We start from the raw sequence: 21,708 nt of genomic DNA, 5'->3' as shown, positions 1-21,708 counted from the left end.
TTCAATCCCAGCAAGAACAGCAAAAACAGGATTCTCTGGGCGATACATCAAACGCCCAGTGCGAGGCCCAGAGTTGCTGAACATGTATTTTTCATTCCAAACTTGTGAGAACCCTGTTCCTTGTAATAGGATCCCCTCAAAACATCCCCTAGGACATGTAGGAACTATTCCCCAGCCTTGAACCCATGTGGGCCCCACCTACCTAGCCATACAGTTAGAAAAGCTAGAAGAAGCTAGGAAATAAATGCGTTTTTATTAGCACAGCCCCATTCAAATGGGTCCTAGTGAACCAAGGTCTATAAATAGAATACTAAGCTGTAGAATTAGACTCCTACTGTTCAAATCGTGGGAAGAGAGAAAAGATAGAAAGAAACGAAGAGATAAGGGAGGAAAGGAAGGAGAAGAAGAAGGAAAGAAGAGAGAGGAGGCTATGACCCTTGCCCGAATTTCCCCAACCTTGAAGGTAAACCTCCTTTGAGCCCAGCCTAACATCCCTACCATGTTTTCATTTCTATATCTTGTATGAAAATCACCAAGTCTAGCCCTGTAGCCATGTCCTACCTTGTACAATCATGTTTTACTATGTAAAATGTGCAGATAGACATGGATCCTTACATGCATGCTTTCCTTTACATGTTTTACTCCCCATTTATACTATTACAAGCTCTAGGTACATAGATTTCATATTCCAGCCATGTTATTGATATAGTTTCATGCTAAGCCATGTATGTACTACATGAAAGATGAAGTAGAGCCATGGATCCTTGCATGCATGAGGTATTACTTACTTATTAGCTTAGAATTACTACTGTAATATACATATATGACTAATCCTTGTATTGATATATGGAATAACGGTGCTATATGACTGATCATAGCTATATATGCCTTAAGCCATGAATGCATGAACCCAATCCATCACCTAAATTAGCTAATCTTGGTTAGGATCATGTTACCCTAATGAAATTACTTAAATAGATGTTTTACCAATCTCTGGGAGTCATCCCAAATCGATTTGAGATGAATCCAACAAGCAAAATCTGTTTTGGATTCAAAAATCCCGTATTGAATAGGCACTGGGAGATGCACTGGGAGTTGCACCAAACGCCTGGGGCAGGGCCCAATGAAAGGCCCATTGGCTGATTTGTGACCAAACCTAATCCAAACCTTATGGGACTTCACCCCTAGCACCAAAATAGTATTTATAACATAAAAACCATCATGAACCCCTACCCCATGCAACCTTGCTGTCCTCACTTTGGGGTGCACCAATGAACACCAATGGCCATTATCCAAGGAAGGATCATGAACCCAAAACATGAGCCAACCATAGGGAGAACCTTTGCCATCACTCCCCAAGGCTGTTGTGACTTAGAACAAGTGAAACCCAGAAAGAAACCCTCTTTGTTGCTGTATTTTATTCTTTGGGAGATGCACTGGGCATTTCACCTAAGGCCCAGTGCAAGTCCCAGAGAATGCTATCAAGACTGTTTTGTGTCTATATCTGAAACCTACCTATCCTCAGGCAACCCTAGGACTTTAAACTTCCTTAAACAATATTTAACATATTCTAATGGTCCCATTAACATAGGTTATAGACCCGGATGCGAAGAGCTGTGTCAAAGTCCAACCGGGACACTACAGACTGAAGGGCAATCTAGACTTGAACAAGGTGAGTGGAATTACACCATACATGTAGGTGTAACATAACTAATGAGTTATGATAATAATAACAATTTACTTTTTTGTCTTTATATCTATATTCTCTTGTTCTTATTGGATTTATATTGAGAATTGTTGATGGAACTGCTTACATATAAATTGCTAGTTTAAATGCCGTAGCCGGCTTGGAAATGGGACTGGTGGTGGCCCGTAGAATGGGATGCGGGGCATCACCTGACCCATACTATGTCGTATAGATTGCATATGGTTAGGGTATCATCACCCATACTATGAACCCTTGCCAACAAGGGTTAAGGTGTTGGATGCCACAATTGTGTGAGGTCAATGTCCTGAAGGGGCATTGGTTGTTCAGTAAACTCATCGGGTCAATAGGGCAGGTGAGGTCGGTTGTTCTATTAGCCAATAGGGCTGGTGGTAGCACAATGGTAACTTGGAGGGTTGGTCGGGCTGACCTTGGGAAGGGATGCTGGAGCCGACTAGTCTTCTCCGACAACTCAATGGGTGTATCGCGAGAAGGGGTTAGAAGCCTGCACCAGGGATACATGTATTGGGGATTGTAGTAGTACCTTTACCTGTCTTAGGGTCTCTTTGGTATCACTTTTCATTTTCATTATGGCCTATTTAAGAAAAGTCATTAATAAAAATCATTTTTGAAAAAAATGAAAAACCGTTTGGTAGCTACTAGACATAAAAGAATATAGAATGAGAAACCGTTTGCTAACTACCTATGTGTAAATAATTTTTATTACATTTTTGAACAAATGGGTGAAGAAGTTCTCTCATCACCTATCTTCTTTCCCAAATCAACTCTAAACAGTAAAAATGAAGAGAGTTCTGAGAATAAAACCTAACGTGTAGGGAAGAACATGAGACGCTTTTCAAAGAAAACCATCTCTAAAACCCGTACACACCTCAGTCATTGAGGGAGATAGATAACAAAACCTTAATTTACACTTCCCATGGAGAAAACCAGCTTCTCTGATCCCTAGTTTTGGGAATGAATTTGCAGAGATCTTGCCAGCTCCATTAAGGGCTTCTATTCTTGGCCTAAATCTCGAGCCATGACAGGGAAATAGTCGGATCCTGGTCTTAACATCCACGAAGAAAACTTCAGAAAAAAAAACCTTAGGAGGAAGAGATCAAGAACTGTCCATCTCCTTCTCTCATAAGTTCATTTCTTTTCAATCTTCTCAATCTCTATACTCTCTTCTGGATTTTCTCTCTAGACGTGGGAGCTTTATCTCCCCAAAACCGTGAAGAGGATTATTCTTCTTCAAAACATAGAGGAACCCACTCTTTCCCCTCTTCTCTAAAACTATTGAAGCCAAAACTGTGGTAGCATTCTTGGATTCTCTTAAAAGCCTTCCAAGCCCCTCTTGGCGTTAGAGTCCCTTTTGTTCTCAGCCTCAAAATTTGGGATCTTTTCTGATCTTTCTATTAAAGACATGGAGCCAGCCACTTTGGCTTCCCTTAAAAATGTGGAGAGCTCCTTTTATCTCAGCTTTCCAATTGGGAGAGATAGGGATTTCATTCCTTCTCTAACTCTTCTTTTTCCCATATTAGGCCACTTGGCCTCAACATGGTGAGATCCCTCTTTCCAAATCATGACGGAAGACGGAGATTGACTGGAATGCTCCATCTATTGGTCTATCCATTCACCTACACCTCTCTTTCTTCTTTCACCGCCGATATTTCTTTCTCTGACCTGATCCACAGTCCAATTTCATCTTTGGGGTGAGGTTCCATTATTCAAGTTTTCAAGTCTTAGATTTCATATTTTAAGGTTTTTAGACTTAAAATTGAAGAGTTTATGGCCTTATCTGTCATCTCTCCAATGTCTCTGTGTTTTTTTTCCGGCAACCTCCTGCATGAAGATTGAAGAAGAAGAAGAAGAAGGATATGAGTAGCCCAATGCGTGAAAGAGAGAGTTTGATCGACTAAAGCATTATTCTTGGTTCACGAAAGGAAGACAAAGGAGGAGGGACTTGACTTTCTATTTTAACAATCAAATGTCTATTTTACCCCTCATATTTGGGTTTTATGAGCACATGCTCATTAAAGAGCGAAAAAATGAATGAAAAACAGATTTTGGCCATAATCCGTAATGGACTCTTGAGTCCATTATCACTTTGGGGGTGTTTTCTGTTATTTTGATGTTTTGTAAATAGAAATAGGGTCCATAAATTGTACCAAACACTTGTAAAAACTGTTTGTCAAGAAATAATACCACAAGCATACGGGTCAATCGTAGCTACGGGTCGAACACAAGGAGATAAGCCACTCTATCTTACTCATTTAAAGTAACGCGAAAGTGAACCAGATTAAGATGATTAAACTAAATTAATGATTAAACTAAATTAACAGTCCTACACATGCATCTATAGAATTGACGTCTTAACCATTCATCATCTAACCTATCAAAAACTAATGCGGATTACGAGATTAACGGATTAAAATTACCACATCCACACACAAACAAAGAAAATAAATCCAAGAGCAAAGAAACAAAACTCAAAAATTTCTTGAACCAGACTGAACTTGATAAGGATTCCTCTACCAAACTTGAATTTGCATCTACCAAATCTGAAAATAAAAATAAAAATAATCAAAATAAGAAACTAACATAAGACATGAGGATGAGATTAGACAAAAAAAATAAAATCCCAATAGAATGGAAGAAATAAAGAGGATGAGAATGAGAATGAAAGAAATAGAGAGAATGAGAATGAGAATGAAAGAAAATTAGGATTGATTACTCTCTTCTACCAAACTTGTAATTGAATGTATTAAATGAGCATTGAATGGATGTTGTTGATGAAGCCAACTTTGCTTGAGTTAACTTGCATACCTTCCTCTTCCAAATCTCTAAATCCTCTCACAAGAACTAGAAACCTAGAACTAGAAGGCTTAAACCAAAAATTACACCTAAATATTGAAAAGCTTACAACCAAAATTGAAGAACAATCCTTGAATTTATACTTGCATAAAAGAAATTACAACCATTGAAATAAAAATTAAGAAAAATAAACTAGAAAACTAGATGCCAAAAATATGAAGAAGACTAAAATTTTCAATAGCAATTCACTCACAACAGCCCAACCACCTTATGTATATATAGGGAGAGGAGAAGGAAGAGAGGGAGGAGAGAATAACCTCCACGGTTTTGAGTGGGTCCCACCTCCAAAATTCATTGGAGGTGTTGCTCACTCAATCTAAGATTTTGTTTTTTTATCTCTTCTTCCCTTTTACATCAAAGCTTGAATCCCAAGAAAAAACAGAAAATAGAAAATAAAAAATATACAAATCCTAGTTCAATACACCTTCTATTTTCTCAATTGAAAGCTTTTCAATGTGACTCTTGTGTTTCCTTTTCTTGCAGGTGTCTTCTCTAAGTAATGTGAACAAGGCTCCCTCAATCTTTGACTTTTCAACTTTCAAAGGATGAGAGAATATTTCCCACAAAATGTCCATCACTAGTTAAATCCCCATAGTACCCTTGAAAATTTGGTGGAGAGAGAGAGAGTGTGTGTGACAACTGGGATTCCTTCTTCAAGAATAAATTTAATGCCCACTCTACCCTTCAAAAATCGTGGACCATGGGGTGCTCTAAAAAACGTGGAATGTGGGGCCCCATGTGTAGTTGGCAACCATTCTCTCTCTTCTAACAATAAAAAAAAATGCAGAATGTGTCTTGTGGTTGATGAAATCTCAACCCTTGATCAAAATCACCTTTTTTATGCCAAAAATACCAATGGAAAAATGCAGACTGATCGCTTGCATGATGGCCTAAACAAATGTGTACCTGACATGCAAGTAGTCCATCTTGCTCAAAATTTAGTCCTCTTCATAGCTATGGAAAGAAATATGGTGCCTTTACGTGTAGATTAGAAGATACAGCTCTCGATAGCCTAGAATAGCATAAAATGACCTAAAACCTGAAAAACACAGAAAAATACCCGAGTAACTCTATTCAATGTGGTAAAATGCATGCTTTATGCCCTAAGATTTCACACATAAATGTGCTCATCAGATTCCCCCACACCTAAACTTTGCTTATCCTCAAGCAATCAAAACAAAAACTATCCTAGAATGCAAAACTTCTAACTCACTTTCATAGGAATCACGGTTGCACTTAGCACGTGCAACAAGCCTTTAAACCCCTTGGTTACCCCTAGTGGACGAGTTTTGTTTCATGGGTGTTTGCAGTGAATGTACATCCAAAATTCAATAAGTCCAAAAATGTTGCAAATTCTAGTTATGGCATAAGTAGGATAGTGCACACAATATCTAAAAACGCTCAACTAAAGATCAAGGAGCCCAAGATTCCCCCACACTTGAATTTTATTACTCCACATCAATTCAAGCAACACGCATGTATCAAGATTAAGGGATCTCCTCATATCTTCTGAACACTACTCACCTTCAGGTAAACTATTCATAGCATCGATGGAACCAAAGACTCAGGCTTTGAGCATTTTTTACCATACTTTCCTTTCAGGCATTTAAGGCAATAGCTTTTCTTCCTCTTCAAATAGTGAACTCTATTTCTACTCCACTACTATTCCCTGAATGACATGGTGGAGTACACACTAGACACCCAAGTACTTGGTAGCTTCGCTTTTTGCATATATCTATAAAGACATTGAGACATTGATGCTAGAGTTTTTTAGAAGCTTCCTTCCAAGGAATTTCACAAGTCACCCTGCTTCCTAAGGCACCAGCGCCCTGTTTAGTTCCAAGGAATTCTACTTTCCTTTCTTGTTTCTTCTTTTTCTTTCCTATTCACTTTCATGCCTTGTCACAAACAAATTGGTCTCAGCTTCTAGCCAAAAGATCAAATGGTCCATAAAACACACAGAGGAATTTAGCCATCAAATGAAATGGTGCTTATATTTTTCAACTCAGTCCCCATCACCGGATACATACTAATTACCATCCTCGAAAAGGGATTTTTTTATTATTTTGCATGCTAGGGCACCTAAGTCTCTCTTTCTCTCGCTTTGCAATCAAAGAAACGTATGCACAAAACTACAACCACAATTAAAATTCACCACATAAGTTCACACACCCCCTACACTTAATTTATGCAGTGTCCTTAATGCATGCAGAAAATAAAGAATAAGGATGAGGGAGGGCAGACATACCAGGAGATCAATCATCAAGGTAAAGAGGCTCATGCAGATCCATGACCTCTTCCACAACTGAAACGGGCATCTCAATGTATGGCTTAAACGTTGGCCATTCACTTTAAAAGTAGCGCATGTACTTGGATTGGCAATGTCAACAGTCCCATGAGGAAAAATAGTTTTAACAATATAAGGACCATCCCATCTAGAGCGCAACTTACCTGGAAAGATATGCAAACGAGAGTTGTACAACAACCCTTTCTAACCTACCTCAAAAGATTTTCTCAAAATGTGCTTGTCATGGAAGGCCTTGGTTTTTGCCTTGTAAATTCGGACATTCTCATATGCATCATTTCTCAGCTCTTCCAACTCAGATAGTTGGAGTTTTCTATGGGCACCCGTAGTAGTTAGATCAAAGTTAAGCTTTTTAATAGCCTAAAAGGCTTTGTGCTCTAGCTCAATAGGTAAGTGACACGCCTTTCCATACACCAGATGGTATAGAGATTGATCAAGGTCAGTCTTAAAGGCGGTCCTATAGGTCCACAAGGCATCTACCAAACGATTAGTCCAATCCTTGCGATTCGGGTTGATGATTTTCTCAAGGATTTACTTTATTTACCGATATGAAACATCAACCTGACCATTGGTCTGAGGATGGTAGGACGTGGCCAACTTATGGATGACACCATATTTTCTCATTAGGGCCTCAAAGGGATGGTTGCAAAAATACTTGCCCCAATCACTAATGATAGCGCAAGGAGTACCAAAATGGGAGAAAATGTTCTCCTTTAGAAATTTGATAACCATTGTGGTTATTGGTCCTGCAAGCAATTGCTTCAATCCACTTGGACACATAGTCCACAATAAGTAGAATGTACAGGTTACCAAAAGAATTAGGGAAAGGCCCCATGAAATCTATACCCCATACATCAAACATCTCAACCACTAGAATTGGATTGATGGGCATCATATTTCTCCTGAAGAGACGCCCTAAGGATTTGCATGAAGAACACACCTTACAATAATTAAAGGCATCCTTAAAAAGAGTAGGCTAATAGAATCCGCACTGTAGAACCTTGACCGTTCTCTTATTGGGCCCAAAATGGCCTCCACAAGCTTGATCATGGCAAAAAGATAAGATAGAGTGGTGCTCATGATCAGGAACACACCTTTGGATGACTTGATCCGGACAGGTCTTAAAAAGATAAGGATCGTCCCAGAAGAAATATTTAACTTGAGAAAAGAAACGATTCTTATCTTAGGTGGACCAATGTGCAGGTATCACGCGTGTAACCAGATAATTAACAATGTCAGCGAACCTAGGTTCACTAGACACAGCCATCAAATACTCATCAGGAAAGTTCTCGTCGACTAGAGAATTGTCAGCCAAGGAATTGGGTAACCGGGAAAGATGGTCTGCAACCAAATTTTCACTACCCTTCTTATCCCTAATTTCAAGGTCAAATTCTTGCAACAAGAGGACTCACCTAATGAGGTGAGCCTTGGCATTTTTCTTTTGCACAAGATATTTGATAGCTGCATAGTCAGTGTACATAATCACATGTGAGCCTATCAAGTAGGGCCAAAACTTCTCTAATGCAATTACAACAGTTAGAAACTCTTTTTCAGCAGTAGTATAATTATGTTGTGCATCATCTAGAGTCCTACTCCCATAATAAATGACATGGGACATGGGGTAGTTTATTGATTCTCTGCCCTAGGATAGCCCCTATAGCAAAATCAGAGGCGTCACACATAAGCTTGAAAGGCTCTGTCCATGTCGGAGCTTGAATAATGGGTGCTGAGGTCAATTCTCTTTTTAATTGCTCAAAGCTCTTATGACACTTAGGGGAGAAATCAAAGGAGCGGTCCTTTGCCAACAAGGAAGTTAGAGGTTTAGCTATCTGGCTAAAGTCCTTAATGAATCTTCTATAGAAGCTAGCATGACCCAGAAAAGATCTAATATCCTTCACACTCTTGGGTAGTGGTAAATTGATAATAAGGTCCACCTTAGATCTATTAGCCTTAATCCCATCTTTGGAAACAATGTGACCAAGAACTATATATGCCTTGCTTCACCATGAAGTGACACTTCTTCCTATTCAAGACCAAGTTCTTTTCTATGCATCTCTTAAGGACCAAGGAAAGATGGTGTATGTAATTAGAAAAAGTAGAGCCGTGAATAAAAAAATCATCCATAAACACCTCTAGGAAGTGCTCTGCCATATCAAAAAAGGTACTCATCATGCACCTTTGGAATGTAGCAGGGGCGTTGCGAAGCCCAAAAGGCATACGCCGATAAACAAAAGTTCCATAAGGGCATGTAAATGTGGTCTTCTGTTGGTCATCTAGAGCAATAGGGATTTGGTTATAGCCAGCATATCCATCAAGAAAACAATAATATTCATGGCTAGCTAACCTCTCTAACATCTGGTCAATGAAAGGCAAGGGGAAGTGGTCCTTTCATATTGTCACATTCAACTTCTTATAGACAAAGCAAACTCTCCATCCCGTTTGGATACGGGTTGGAATCAGTTCATTATTTGTATTTTCAACTACAATGACTCCTCCTTTCTTAGGCACAACCTATACTGGACTCACCCATTGGCTATTAGAAATGGGATAAATTATGCCATGATCCAAGCACTTTAGGAACTCCTTCTTAATGGCCTCTTTCATCACAGGATTAGCCCTCCTTTGGGGTTCCCTAGAAGGATTAGAACTCTCCATCAGATGGATATGATGCTGAACAATGGAGGTGCTAATACCTTTGATATCTGACATGGGCCAACCTATAGCTTCCTTATATTCTTTTAGAAACTTGATCAACTCTTCTTCTTGATCAGAAGTCAGATTAGAAGCAATAATGACAGGAAGGGTTTGATCTTGTCTTAGGAAGGCATATTTTAGGTTAGAGGGCAACGCTTTCAACTCTAATGTGGGGGGCTCAATAATTAAGGGTTTAAGAATGGAGGTGGATAGGGGTCCAAGGGGCTCCACTAGTGGTTGGATGCTCCAAACCCCAGGAAAGATGGCATCATCAACACCTTCTAATTCCTCCATATACTCCTAAAATCCCAAATCAAAATCAATCTCAAAAAAAGTCTCAATATCATTGGGGAATCCCTGAAGCATATGCACCTCCTCATCTATATCGGTCTGCTTGCCCAACCTAAACACATTAAAGTCCACAAATGTGTTGTCAAAAGATAATTTCATAAGACCATTCCTACAATTGATTAAAGCATTACTGATAGCAAGGAATGGTCTACCCAAGATGATAGAGATTTGGTCCTTGAAGTTTGCAATAGGTTGGATATCTAGGACAATAAAATCCAAAGGGAATACAAATTCCCCAACCTTAAGTAGGACATCCTCAATCATCCCCTTTGGAGTTTTTATCGATCTATCTGCAAGCTGAAGGGTGATTCTAGTGGGTTTCAGCTCTCCCAATCCCAATTGTTGGTAGACATGAAAAGACAGTAGGTTCACACTTGCACCAAGGTCCAATAAGGCATGATCAATAATGGTGTTGCCTATAGTGCAAGATATGATGGGGTTCCCTAGGTCCTTATGCTTGGCCGCTGGCTATGGATTGAGAGAACTAATGTGAGCAGCCAAGAATGTCTTTTTGGGTACATTGGTGGTCCGCTTCTAGGTACCTAGTCTTTAAGGACTTTTACATAAGCGGGGACCTGGGCTATAGCATCCAACAAAGGGATGTTCACCTGAACCTATTTAAAAACATAAAGTATTTTCTCCACAAAAGGAGATTTCCTTCTAACCAACCTATTTGGGAATGGGGCAGGTGGAGTATACACTCTTTCCGAGGTGGTTCCTTTAACTTTCTCAAAAGAATCATTTTTTTTTCCTCAACCAAATCATCTTCAATTTTTTTCAGGTTCATCAGATGAACCTGGAACAGAAGGCACTACAACGGCCCCATTAGTAGGGGGAGAGTCAACAGGAATTTCAAATGGTAAAGACTGAGGGGTACTAACTTGTTGATACTCACAGCCACTCCGTAAAGCATATAGTGCATTAATCTGGCTAGAGGGCCCTAGATGTTGTTGACCTTGTGCAACATTGAGCTGAGGAGATTGGGTTCCTTACTGAACTAGAGCCTAATGTCTAGGATTCGACTCATGTTGACTAGGCAATTTCCCTTTTTCCCTCTCATGCGAGATTATAATAAGCTGGGTGAGTTGCTTCTCTATAGTATTATAGCTTGTCATGAGAAGGGCCATGTTTTTCTCCAGCTCACTTATTCTTGCTGCCTCTCCAGTATTGGTAAACCCAAGGGGTTGCTGATAAGGTGCAAGGAGAGGTGGCCTAGCAAAATTCATTTGAGGTCCTAAATGAGGATGAGGGGGAAGGGAATGAGGAGACAAACTTGGGTTTTGTGGTGCAAAATTAGGCCTTTGGAGACCAAGCTGGCCTTGATGGTGAAAGTTAGATGGGCTTGCTTGGTTCCCTTAATTTTAGGAGAAATTAGGGTGATTTCTCCATCCTCAATTGTAAGTGTTGCTATATGGATTATTCTAGTAAAGAGCACTTACATTCTCAATGTTGGAATTACCCGCAAAGGAGTTAGGGCATTCCTCCATAAGATGACCAGGTGTATGGCACCAACTGCACATGGAGACATGGTTGACTTGATTAACTAAGACAGGCTCCTTAGGAACTATGGATTCCAACCTTTTGATGAGGCTATCTGACTTGGCTTCTTTGGCTGGTACACCCTCAATGAGATAACCCTTAGTGGTCCTTTCAGCCTCTTGGGTGGACTCCCATTCCCTAGTCTTATCAGCCAAGTTGGTCAAAAATGTCCAAGCCTCATTCTCATTAGTAAAAGATGTAAATCCAGTGGGACACATATACTCTAATAGTTGCTTGGTCTGAAAGTTAATGCCCTCATAAATGATTTGACAAATTTGCCACAAGTCAATACCGTGGTGAGGACATTCTAACAAGAGATCCTTGAACCTTTCCATGAATCTAGAGAAGGACTCATGTGGTTTCTACCTAAATTGAAGAATGTGACTCTTGAGTGTATTGGTTTTATGAAGAGGGAAAAACTTTCTCAAGAAGATAATTGTAAACTGATCCCATGTAGTAATGGAATTAGTCGATAGTCCATAGAGCCACTTCTTGGCATGGTCTTTCAAAGAAAAGATTATGAACCGAAGTCTAACTGCATCATCAGATAAATTTTGGACTTTAATTAAAACACAAACCTCCTCAAATTCCCTAAGGAAGAGATAGGCATCTTCATTGGCCATCCCATGAAAATGGGGGAACATACTAATGAAGTTGGTCTTGAGTTCATAATTATTTCCTATGATAATTGGTAGACTGATGCAGGAAGGCTGTGCAGTCTTGGTAGGGTAGAACCTATCCTTAAGAGTCCTAGGCTGAGGTTGGTCAACCATGGTCAAAGTTGGTGAAGGTGGTATTCTAACAAGGCGATTGGTATAGTCACGGGTCCACACTTTAGCCACCTAAATTGATTTAGAAGTCTCCTTTTTATTTTTTTATAAAGAAAATAAAAAGATTAGAAAAAAAAAACACTAAAAACATGCGGGAACTAAAGATAGTTGGTGCATCTGCCCCTCAAAGGTTGAAACAATGATTCCAAAGCTGTAAGGTTGCCATGTAAGTTGACAGCAAGGGAATCCGTATAGTCTTCACTAGCCACCTACGTGCGACTCCAAGTAGATTCTAATGTAGAGTGGAGGACTACTATACATTTTTGTTTCCAAACAAAAGCACTCACGATGTTGCTTTCCTGTTATCAAAGTTGGTCACCTCCGAAAACTCGGTTCAATTGGGTATAGCTCCTTCAGCTAGGTAGATCATTGCTTGCAAATTTGGATTCCAATTTTCAGGGCCTTCTAGCGTAGCGATCACTCCTTCGAACGAGTCTTCAAGGTGAAAAGAAGTCGCTTCATCTTGCCAGTCTTTGTTGGTGTCCACACGATCTTCTTAAAGAATCTCCAACTAGTCCATTTGATCTATAAAGAAGATGTCAAGACCTGGCATTAGTTGTTGAGAAATTTCATCGTTCCATGGTTCGTTAAATCCACAATAAGGGAGGGTATCCCCTTCTTTGATGAAATATCCATTGAGAGTTGTAGGGTAAGATGTAGTGACGTTTACGTTAGCTTTTGTGCTTTTTGACTTCTTCACCCTGCTGTACTTCTCGGGGTCCTCTTTGTACAATTTTCTCATATATGCCTCATTTCTATTTTGTTTCTCCTTCTGGACCCGCTTGAACAGATCCTCCCTGGTCGGTGCATAGCGTAGACTGTAGTACTCTTTGTTGTGAGAGGATAAGATAAGCTCAGACATTCCTTGGTGAAATTTTCTAAGGCCCATACCTAGAAAATACCCCCATTATCTTAAGCATGTTCAAGATCGCTGCATTGTGACTGTTCAAGTGGGTAAGAGGAAGCTTCTCCTTCAGGGGTTGTGCCGGGTATGTGGCACACACAGTGTCAAACTAAAAACTGGCTAGCTAAGAGTCTGGTTCTTTGCTAGCTTCTACATTGGCAAGCATGCTTATCACTTCAAGGTCAGCTAAGATGGTGATGACCTTGTTGTCAACTATGAACTTGAGCTTTTGGTGGAGAGAGGACGGTATTGCCCCGGCTGCATGGAGCCATGGCCTTCCAAGAAGCATGTTGAAAGATGAAGGGATGTCAATGACTTGGAGCTCGATCGAGAACTTGGTCGGGCCTATTGTAATTTTAGTGCTCAGAATTCCAATGATAATTCCTTTAAGTATTGTCGTAGGGTCTCACTCCTTGTGTGGAGGGCTATAGCTTAGCTGGGTTGATCCCTATGTGCTGGATGGTTCGTAGTGGGCAGACATTCAGGGCTGAGCCATTGTCCACTAAGTCTTGAGGGATTTAACTTCCATTGCAATCGACAGTGATATAGAGTGCCTTTGTGTGATTTGGTCCTTCAAGGGGAAGATCTTTATCGGAGAACATGACGCTTTGACCGCATAGAGGGCTCCTACTATGTTGGCTAGTTGGGCTGGTTCTATTTCAATTGTCACATGTACACTAGTCAATGCTTTTAGGACTGCCTCTCTATGGGTTTGAGAACCAGTTAACAAGCCCTAGATTGAGATGTTGGCTTGAGTCTTTTAACTTGCTTCAGAACCTCATTTTCTGGTTCAATTATAGTATGGTTCTGATTCTTATTCTGATTTTGGTTCCTTGCCAACTCAGCTGGGTTGTCAACATTGAGCTGGTTTGGTTTGAAATTCTTCCCACTCCTTATATTTGCATTGTTACACTCCTTGTCAAAAGGGAAGCAGAGCTTGGAATCAAACTGGGCTTGGAGGTGGTCGACATCTTGATCAGATTCATCTGATTCTCCATCACTTATGAAGATCATGTTGATTTTGGGTTCATCAGTGGTCACAGTGAGTTCTTGGAGCTTATCGTACAGCGCCTATACCATTGCCTCAATGGTTCGGGTCTCCTCGTCTAGTTCTTTGCGGTGTTCAAAGATCTCATCTTCATGGTAAGGGAAGGGCAAACTAGTTAGTCACCTTGAACTCAGGTCAAGCTCTCCGAGCACATTTCCTCGAGCATATGCGTTGGACCCTTGGATTAGTTCAGTAATGATTATGACTTGAACTCAGACATTGTTCCAAAGGTCGATGTGCTGGTCCCACATTCGCCAATATCACTCATCTGATCGTTGAAGCTTGTTTCGTAAGGTCTCAATTTGCTCTTTCTGGGCCGCGATTATGTTTCGGCTCATGGGGTTCAGATCTCTATCTTGGTCTTGATGCTCTCTTCGAAAAGTCTACATGCCCTACCGTTGGTTGTCCATGTCCCTAGTATGCCCTTTGATGAATTAGGCCAGATTTTTTAGCTCCTGTGCTATCCCTGGTAAGGACCTTATGTCTTCGACCCTTTCATATTGCCAATACACTCGTCGACTATGATGTCCAAATGGGTTGGGTCACCTTGGAATGTGAGACAGGAGAGATGAGTCAACTTCCTTTATGATGTGGTAGACTTGCTTTAGGATGTTGTACAGACTTTCATCTTGCTCTTGATGATCATGCCCAAGTGTTATGATTGCATATCTCAATTGTTGGACGGTTTTGGCAAGCCTGTCCCTTTCTTGGGTTTGATCAAGTGGTTGATCGTCTTGAGTCGAGCTGTTAGGTGGACCACGAGGTGGGTCATAGTATTGCTCATCAGTGGTCACATCAATGTAGTAGCTCTCTTGGCCTTCCTCATCACGGCATCTTTCAAGTATGGACTCAATGGCAATCTCTTCTTCTTGATGGGGACACTCCTCATCAAAACCTTGGGTATCTTCATCACTATCAACTCCCATGTGTATCATGAGGACATCATTAGGCAGGGCTTCCACTAGGACCAGAGCAGTCAGGGCTTGGACCAATTCTTCAGTCCATTCTACCATAGGAGTATCTTGTTGGTCTTCGACCGGTGTGATCAAGGCTTGTAGTTTGATGGGCCAATCCTCCTCTTCTAGGTTGTTAATGGATTTAGAATTCCCATCGTGTGGCGGAAGAGGGTTGGATTGAACATTGGGCTGGTTTGACTGAATCGCAAACTTCCCTTTATCATGTAAATCTTGGACTGTGTGTTTCAACTGGTAGCACTCATTGGTCAAATGCCCATTTTGCTTATGGTACTCACAAAAAAGGTTGGGCTTGTACCATTTGGGTAATGGGTTTAGCAAGTTAGCCTGCTGGATCTTGGTGAGGAGTCCCTTTTGGATAAGTTTCTTGAGGACTAGGCTCAATGACATGCCTACATCCATACATTGTCTTCTCTGGCAGTTCGCCCCTGCCCTTGGGGCATTGTTCTCAATCAGAAGTGGGGCCTCTATGGTTGGTGCTACCACATTCACCTCGGTGTTCTAGTTTGGAAAAGTCTTCTTACTAGCCCCAGTTCGCTGGTTGTTCAAAGTTATGCCTTGCTTAGCGTTCCCTTGGATCAAGTCGAGAGGGTTCAAGGCATCTTCAACTTGTTGGCCCGCTTCAAACAAGGCCTCAAAGGTGGTCAAGGGTTGAGCAAACAGGTGAGTCTTATAAGACATTTGGAGGTTCTTGATGATCATCTTGACTTGTTCTTTCTCCATGGGACAGTCCCACATCAAGGCAATCTTGGACCCTCATCAGGTACTGGGTGAACCCCTCATTAGTCTCTTGCTTAGTGGTCCAAATCTTGATGGGTCAATTCCCTCTCAGTATTGTATGAGTATTGGTTCTTAAAGGCTTTCACCATGTCATCCCAAGTGCGGTTTCGAGAAGAGTCTAGAAACATGAGCCATCTCAAGGTGGGCTCAGTCAAAGACATTTGGAATTGTTGGCGCATTTGCTATTCAGAAAAATTCTGGATTCTCATCTGGCCTACGTATACCCTAAGGTGGGCTACAACCAACTGTAGTTATCCAATTGTAAGTTGTAACAGATCAAATTCAAATTTTAAATGATATCTATAAAGAACCAACGCGACCTATTGAAGGGTATGCAAGATTCCAAAGAAATCTATCCTCTCTATTCTTAACACTACCAATCATGCTACTTTCTTGCATCACATACAGCTGCCTTACCATTACAACCATAGTTGACCATAGCTTCAAGTGATACAATACCATCAAGGGCTCTTGGACCCATGGCACTGCCACAGGTACTACACAAGCACAAGCTCCACCTTCATTAATCTCCAACATTCAACGTACTCCACTTTCTCATACCAATGCTAATATTCTCCCAACCCCGTTAACTAATGTTGATGCTTCAGACCTTGTAATTAGTGATGCAAGTACCCGTCTAGAAGAAAATTCATCATCGTCATCGTCACTGCCACCCTTTGCAGCTATTGCTCCAATCATACCACCAAACAACCTTCACCATCTGTTATTTCCACCCATAATGAGGCACTGCATCGCACTCACCTGATGCAGCTTCGATCAAATCCAAGACCATCAACACGGTACCCATTACCTTCGGCCCATCTCATTGAGTCTCACTTTGAGAAGGAACGTACATCATTTACAGAAGCAAACAAATATGGTCTAAAAACATAGGTAGAGAAAATTGTGCACCCCTTCCCTCCTATTTCCCATCATGGTTTAAAAGTTTAAAATAGATTTTTAGGGCAATTTTGAAAGTTTACTTTAATTCTATTCTTGCATGCCATAAGTATTAACCAACTTTAGGGATTGAGCAAAACTTTTCAAAATGGAAAATAGTGGAATGTAAAACAAATTCTACTTATAATTTTCATTCTTATCTAGTACATCTAAAAAATTGTCCCCTTTTAGTTTGCAAATGAGCTAATTATGATTGTAACGCAAAGCAAAATTTAAGGGAAGGGTGGGAGACTACCCATGCAGGTCGTAGGAAGGAACCCCCACATCAAACCAAAGGCTGCGCATGGAATTGTATCATTAGTAGGACCCACAATTGTCAGGGAGGAGAGAGAAAATAAATAAATAAATGAATTAACAAGTTTTTTTTTTTTTTTTTGGTGAATAAAGTAAAAATTTACTAATTAAACATGATATTTACAAGTGTATGCATGCAGTCCGTTGAGTACTGATGAATCCTAGCATATCTAGCTATGTTATCCACAGGCTGTAAATAAGATCTAGGTTGTTTTAGAAGACGTACAGACCGAAGGGAAGAGAGGGATTGGGAGACGTCAAACAAAAGCGAAAAAAGTTCCCATGGCTAGGGAGAGATCTCCTGATCAGTAAGCCAGTCTCGAAGGTCCTGGGAATCAGTCCAGATGACTACTTGTTGACAGTCCAATGAAAGTGACCTTTCGATCCCTGCTTGGAGTCCTCGCAACTCCGCTTCTTGTGCTGTCCCTACAAAGCCATAGCCCATTATCGAAGCCAACAGTGTATTGTTATAAATAATTAAAAAACCCCATCCGCCAAAGGAGGATGAATGACAGAAGCTTCCATCCAATAAAATGATACACGTATCCTTGGTATCTAATTCCAAATAAAAGGAAAGAGGTAAGGAATCAGGAAAGGTCGTGATAGGTGATGTGGTATCAGTAGGCAATGGTGGCTCAGGAGAAGCATAAAGGTTTAAATCAACCATCCATCGATGGATATTATGCAAAATCTGTTCTAGGTTGACTGACATGTTACAAAAAAGAACATGATTCCTATGTATCCATATGAAGTATAAGGTAATGCTGATAATACTCAAAATCCTGGTTTCCTCTTGCTTACATCCCCCAGTCAGATTTAAAAAAGTGGAGAAACCCGCAAGTAAAGAAGTTCCTGTAACATGTTCAGTACGGATGCCCAGAGGGCCTGCTGCCCAAATTCTTTTAGAGAGGCAGCAAGAGAGGAACAAATGCCAGGGTGATTCTGGCTCCGCCTGACACAGAGGGCATAGATTGCAATCTAGAGCTTTCCAACCCAACTTTGACTTAGTTGGAATTCCATCATGGAAGACACGCCAAAGGAAAAGCTTGAATTTGGGGGGGATTTTAAGCTTCCAAATCTAATCCCATAAGGACGGGGGATGAGGGTGAATATTATGATTGGGGGAGGTTAAAAATGCTGCAATTCTTTTAGTGGTTAACTTTCTTGATTTAGAAATTGGGGAAAACAAATGATCAGCGTGTGGATGTGAAGAGATTGGAATTTTTAATATAGATTTGCTGATGTGCGGTGGAAAAATAGAGGTAATAAGGGGGATATTCCAAGATCGATGGATGAGTAAATCAGATATAGTATGGTACCAAGGATTGGGCTGGATAATTTGATTAAGGGACGTGAAAGAAGTGGAAGGAATCTAAGGGTCATTCCAAAGATGGATACGTGAACCATCCCCCACGTGCCAACGAATCAATTTCCTAAAGTGAGGTAGTACATGTATAATGCTGTTCCACGTCCAAAAACCATGTCTAAAGCGAGCTTGTGGATTTAGAAGGGAAGAGTGTGGGAAGTATTTTGCTTCGAGTATTGTGGCCCACAAGGAATTGGGTTCAGAGACTAAGCGCCAAGTTAATTTCAAAATAAGTGCCCTATTATGATCCCAATACGAACGAACCCCCAATCCTCCACATTTTTTGTGTTGACAGATAGAGCTCCAAGAGATCAAGGATGGTGCCTTACAACCCGCAAGCTTGCCATTCCAGAATGCAGAACTAATTGAGTCAAGCCGAAAACAAATAGATTTGGGAAAGAGAAATCAGGACATTTGTTATGCAGGAATGGAATGTAGGACGGATTTGATGAGTGTTAATTCGTTTATTTTAAATGAATTAACAAGTTGTTGGCATGGGTGTTTGTTTCCGTCAAAACTTACCTGCGTTCTAATCATACTTTGAAATTATTTACATAATTATGTAAAGTAAAAATTACAAATTTTCTGCTTGACTATTAATTTGATTTCAATTCCTTTCCCTTTTTTCAACCAAAAATAAATAAAAATTCCTTTCCTTTTATGTCAAGGTTAAGATCATACCTGCCTTCTAATCACAATGTGGTTGCGTACTAAAGTTTCTAAATTCTGTCTCAATCACCAAAATTTTAGACAGGGTTCTTCTTAGGGTCTTCGAAGCTTTCAAGCTGACTTGACAGTGACGCGGGTCTTGTCAGTTGGCAGCGATTCAAGTTTCTAAATAGAGCGGGTGGTAGCGGTGCGACGATAAAATTTCTTAAACTCACCACTAAACGCGACAAGTAAATCTGAACCATTTATTTTTGCCCTTTTAGTTGTAACCGTTGAATAAAAAATGCCATTAACCTCCTAACCGTCACAGCCCTTTTCTTCTTTTTCCTGTTCTTTTTCACTGCAGGGCAGTGTTTCATGTGACATAGAACGGAGAAGAAAGATTGACGGTGCGTGGGAGGACGGAGGTGGGAGGAGACAATACACAGGGAGGGCGGTGGTGAGAGGATGTAAATCGCAGAATCTCCGGAGTTATCTTCTCTCGGTTCATCTTCCATCAGAAATCATCGATTCATCTTCTCTAGAGAACAGAGAACAGAGAAATCTAGAACTATTAACCGACATAGATCGTCCAAGTTACCTTTTCTCTGTAGAAATCAGTACAGAGAAATCAAGAAATTTCAAATACTATAACCCAAACTCCATCTTCCCTTTCATTTAAGTAAAAATAAATAAAAAAATAAAAAAACCCTCCATCTTCCCACCGAGAATACACAGGGAGGGTGGAAAAAAAGGGTTGTACTGCGTTCCGGTGGTTCCGTCGATGAACTGGGTTAGTGACGCAAGTATGTGGATTTGAAGAAGAACAAGCAAGTACATGGGACCGAGGGTTTCTGATCTGAAACGCCTCCGCCTTCAGCGACGATAACCCCAACGATAACCTACATTTCATGGGATTTTTTCACTTGGGTTCCTTCGGCTTTTCATCTAGGACTGAATTTTTAGATGTCCTTTTTTATTTTTGTTGTTGATTCTGCTGTTTCTTGTTAAAGGGGTTTTTAATTGCTCGTTAAAAGGGTTTTTAATGGTAGTGGACATTGAAGCTTTGAAGATTTTGCAGCAGAGAGAGAGCTTCTCAGTCTGTTGACACTTCTCTGTTCTTCTTCCTTATGTTTTCTTTCAAAATCTGAACTTTCATGGTGTGGGGTATTGAGAGGAAAGTGTGAGGTTGAACACAAACCAAACGAAGGGGTGGTTTCAAGTACGCCGGAGATGGGAAACGTTCAACGACCTTTTGCAGATCGGTAGCTGAAGAAGAAGATGTGGGCAGCCGGTTGCAGCCAGTTGCAGGTTAAAAATTCAACGACTTAGATCAACTGGTTAAATCTCAACGGTTGAGATTTAAACGTTGTGTTTAGCGTTGCGTTTAAGGATTTTTACACGTCCCCTTTTTCCCCTTTTAAATATTATGTTTCTATAAATAATAAGGGGCGGTTTTCATGCACAATCGTGTATAAGAGGAATCTTTTACACTGGATTTTAGTAACCGTTAGATCGAATTGTTTTAATCTGAACCGTCTAAGAATAAAATAATGATATATATTTCTCCTATACGATTACCTTTCGGTTACTCTTTCAAATACGTCTACAAGACTTCATATTTATTAATTAATAAAAACGATATTTTTTTTGTGAGAAAAAAAAGAAATTACTTCCATATTTTTCGTTCTCTACAACTCCCTTTTCTCTTGCCCAAAAAAACCTTTTCTCTCTTCCTCTCTTCCGCAAAACAAGGTTTCTTCACCTCAATCTCAACTCTCAATCGACCATGAATCTTTTCATTCTTTTTTCTCCTCCCTTTTCAGTTCGCTTCACCTTCTATCACAACCAATCGGATCCCACAATGGCTACCGCCGTTTCCATCGTCGGAGCTGTTAACAGAGCACTTGTACTGTGTTCTTCCCTCCCTTTTCACCCTTTGTACCAATCCTTGCTTATTTCTTTCTTTCGTTTCAATTTCACATGGCAGAATGGAAATAGTTCCACGATCTCTTCTGAATTTTGCAGGCTTGTGAAGCTCAGAAATACTGCAACTCTTCTTCATGTGGGAACCTTGTCAACATCAGCTACCCTTTTTGCTTGAAAGACGATCCTCCAGACTGCAGAGACCTTCGATGCAACCTCTCATGTGAGAATAACCACACCGTTCTATACATGTTTTCAGGGAAGTTCTATGTAGAAGCAATCTCTTATCAGAACCGATCCATGAGAGTGGTTGATTCCGGTCTCTAGATTCAAAATTGCTCCTCGGTACCTCTTAATTCCTTGACAAGTAATGGTAACTTCACTTTTACAGACCCTTTCTTCTACCCTAGGGTTTATGAGTTGGAAAACTATATAATTTTCCTGAGTTGTGAAAACCCAATCACAGTTATTAAATCTTCTCTACACTTTGTGAATACCACTCCATGTATC

This window comes from Telopea speciosissima, chromosome 10 (assembly GCF_018873765.1).
Source record: "Telopea speciosissima isolate NSW1024214 ecotype Mountain lineage chromosome 10, Tspe_v1, whole genome shotgun sequence".
In the NCBI taxonomy this organism is placed as follows: domain Eukaryota; kingdom Viridiplantae; phylum Streptophyta; class Magnoliopsida; order Proteales; family Proteaceae; genus Telopea; species Telopea speciosissima.
The sequence above is the reverse complement of the archived record's forward strand: the minus strand, read 5'-3'. Positions refer to the sequence as shown.